Below are 4,212 nucleotides of genomic sequence, written 5' to 3' on the forward strand. Positions count from 1 at the left end.
CAACCACAGAAAAGGTGCAATTCCTTGTCCCCACAAGATGACAAGACTTAAAAGGAGGAATCAGGGGCATGCCCTCCTGGTGGCTGGGTGTGGGCTGGTCAGATGTTCTTGGGAGAAGGAAGTCCTTCAAATTACCTGGTCCTATGCCACGTAGGTCTTTAAAGGTAACCACCAGCACCTTGAATCATACCCAGAAGCCTATTGGGAGCCAGTGCAGCTCACGGAGTAGTGGGGTTATGTGGGCATAATGAGATGCACCCATAACTACCACTGCTGCTGCATTCTGGACCAACTGAAGTTTCCGGAAGTTTTTCAGGGCAGCCCCATTGAGTGTGTTGCAACAGTTCAGTTGGGAGATGACCGAGGTGTGTAAAGGTGAGAAGGGCCTCCCAGTCCAGGAATGGGCGCAACTGGCACACAATAGGCAGTTGTGCAAAGGCTCCCCTGGCCACAGCTGCCACCTGCTCTTCAAGGTTCCAGGAGAACCCCCAGACGGCACACCAATGCTGAACGAGGTAGTGCTACCCCATCCAGAACCAAAGTTGGAAACTCTGCAACTCCCGGGTCTGGGGGGCCCAAAAGCCAGAGTCAGAATAGGAGCTGATTCAGACACAAACACACACACACAGAAAGACACAGAAAGACACAGACATGCACCAATGCAGTAGCTAAACAAAGAAGTGATTTTATACTGGACACTATGACATCTATACTGAGGAAGTAAAATGTCCTAATAGAATGTACAAGTGAAAACATTATCTACGAAATCAGCACCTTTTTCTATGTATGCACAGAAAATGAGAAATCAAGTCTTTTTTTTAACTGCACTCCTCATTTCCCTTGGGGACCACTGTGCCCCCCTCCTCTTACTCTGTTACACATTCGGAGTCCTTACAAGGACTAGCATCCTGCCAGACACCTGGAACCGGCTCCCTTCACTCTCGGCTTTCCCCAGAGCAGCATCTCATGTCTTCGTTGCCTGACAGAAATGACCAGGCCATGGATTGAGCTGAACACTTTTGATGCAAGGAGGCCAATTTGTGAGGCACTGAAGGTGTCTGTGGGGTACAGAGATGAAGGATTTCTTCTTGGTCCCAAAAGGGAGAGGCTCCATTTTGCGCTTAGAGGGACCCTTATCGAGCTACCTTGCATACATCCTGGCTTCTCCATGGGGAAATGATTCTTCCCGAGAATAAGGAATGGGTCAGCCACGTTACAAGTTCCACGCAGAAAGCCACAGACCAGGGCTTAGTAATGTCCACTCACCCTCAACATGTTGAAGGGGCTTGAAAATCAGTTGTTGGTATTTTTAATTTTGGGTCATACGAAGAAGATTGCAGTGGTGGTTCAGTTGTGCTAGACGCAGTCCATTGTGTCCAGTATCAAGAAGGTCCACCCGCCCACAGCAAACAAGACCGTTTCCTCACAAGAATATCCAAGAAGCATCGGGATCCAGTTCAGCTTTCCTACTTCTTTTCCTTTCTTTGGTCACATGCCTTGTGCTCCTAACTTTTAGGAAACACCAGGAGAGCCCAAATGTCAAGCCACCCAAGGCTGGGGAACTTTTGCCTTTCAAATAAACCCCCACTTCATCTTCCATAAAGAAGGCCTTAAAATAAGTGCCCCTGACTATGACCCCCACTGAGATTCGATCCAAGAAATCTCAGGACCAGGTCTGTGGCTGTGGATTTACTCAAAGAAAACCTTTCTAATACTTTACAAGCTCTAGTTTCATACTTCCTTTTCAAGACAGGTGAGACAAGATGAATATTGAAAAAAAAAACAGTAAAGCTAGAGGAGATTGGAGGTCCCTCAGGTACCAAGTCAATATGTCAGGTGGGACTGATAGGTGATAACCAGCAACTTAATTGCCTCTGGAGGCCAACTGCCCATCCCTCCTCCTGCTGCCACATGCTGTCCAGACGTAGCTTCCAAGTGGTCTTCAAGGGCAGCCCCATGGAGAGCCCATTGCAACAGTCCACCTGTGAGATGAGATGACTAAGGCATGAGGGACTAGGAAGAGGGACTCTCAATCCAGGAAGAAGCACAAGTATTGCAGAGGCCGAATCGGTGCAAAGGCCTTCCTGGCAGGAGGTGCCATCTGCTGCTCAGCCAGGAGCTAAGAGTCCAGGAAGTCCCCAGACTGTGCACCAGTCCTGAGTGTGGCAGTGCAAAGCCATGCAGGATCGAGGAGGGAAAGTCCCCCAGAACTGGGGACATCAAGCCCTGACAACCCCTTGATTTGCTAGGATTGCAGGTGACCTTCCTCCCCATCCAGATTACAACAGCCTCTAGGTGCTGGGGTGAGACCTGGTCAGCATTGCCTGATCGGCCAAGGGTTGATGTGTACAAATGTGTGGCCTAGTGATGATACCTGACCTTTAACTGACAAATGACCTACCCCAGTGGCCACGTGGAGACATGAAACAGGAGGGGAGAGAATGTCAAGCCTTGAGGGACCCCAAAAATCGTGTTTCAGGGTCACATGACACTGAATGGAATCAGCTGCAGAGAAAGAAGGAGAGCCATAAAGGACCATGTCCCCATCTCGGTCTATGCAGAGAGTCTAGAAGAATATCATGGTCGATGGCGTTCTTCCCCCACCAGCTAACAGCAGGCAAATTTCTTGGGCTCTGACCAGTTGTTAGGCAACACTCCTGCAGAGGTAAAATTGACCTGACACATTAAGAGACCCCCATGCCTCTTTATTTTTAAGGACTGTGGGGGAAATTGCCTTCTAATCTCATTGCTGTCATATGGCATAAATAAACCAAGTGTTCCATCCAAACAGCTGATTGCCACATTGCCCCTTAGCCCTCACTCTATCGGAACCAACTGTGGCCCAGGCCAGACTCCATCTTGGGTGCAGGTGCCCAGTTTCAGGCAGGCCGAATACCCCCCGGGACCCCGACTCCCAACTCCATCTGCTCCGTGGGTCAACAACAAGAGACACCAACATGTTTTCCCCCTTCTGGCGTATGAAGAGAAACTATTGCTAAGTGGGTAGGATGTTATTCTTGCAATTATCAGAAGAACAGTAATTCTTAATCTATCACCAGTGGGATTCTGGGAAAATGTTCCCAAGATAAAACATACAAAGCTAAAGTAGCTCTGAGGTCTCCCAAGGGGCCGTGGACCTGTCAGCGTAGCTTGTCTTGAAAAAAGGTCCTTTCTTGCAATCGATGAAACTTAGCTGGCCTCAACATTCCCTTGGCTGATAGATCAAACACAGGGAAGAGAAAGCACCCGTGATGTAGATGTGCTGGGGGGCCATCCAGGTGCCACACCCCGCGTCTTTCCTGCTAAAGCCCTGGTGAGAGGTGGGGGGGCACCTGCAGTTCAGCTTCTGAAGAACCATCGATTTTTGATCCAGGAGGGAAGGCGAGAATGATGAATGGGCTGCCTCTCCTGCTGCTGCTCCTCTTCTGGCTCCTGCCTCCAATGACTCATAAGATGACGCAAAGTGTGTGTGTGTTGAGGAACCCTTTGCAGACTCTGGAGGAGCATCACTGGCCTGGCGATCTCATTATCGGCGGGAATCTGCCCCTGCGGACAATTTTCGATGTCATGAGAAAATTTCACCAGGAGCCATCACTCACCCCAGTTTTAGCCATGTAAGATTCAGCTGGAGGGGAAAGGGGTAGAGGATCGTCTGTTCTGTTTAGGATTCAGGGACTCCTTTCAGACATTCTTCCTCAGCGACGTGCGCAACGTCCTGGTGCAGTTCAGGAGCCTTGGTGCTTTTCCCGATAAAGAGCCAAGCTCATTAAATGGGCTGGAATGTTCCTGTTTCCGAGGACCCTTCAGCAGGAAGATGATAGGCGGCATAAAAAGTGAGGAAGGGGGTAGGAGTTAGAAACTGTGCTGGCCTAGTGGAGAGGTTGGCTGCTAATATTCATTCGGACAGTAGAGATCACTCAGGTAAATGAGCCATGGCCGTTTAGGTTGTGGAACTTCTGAGCCCCAGTCTGGGTTTGCTACGATTTCAGTGGCAGTAATATCCACATAATATCCTTAATCCATTTTCTTTTGTCCAAAGACTCACAACAAATGGAGTCACCACCTCAAAGTCCAGGAGAACACACACACACACACACAGAGAGACACACACAAGGAAAGGCAAACGCCACCAGCACACACAAGCCTCCCTGTCATATTCCCAAATGCTTTCTCATTGTAGCATTACGCCCAGGAACTACCAGCTGTTTCTGG

Source organism: Candoia aspera, chromosome 1 (assembly GCF_035149785.1).
Source record: "Candoia aspera isolate rCanAsp1 chromosome 1, rCanAsp1.hap2, whole genome shotgun sequence".
NCBI lineage: Eukaryota > Metazoa > Chordata > Lepidosauria > Squamata > Boidae > Candoia > Candoia aspera.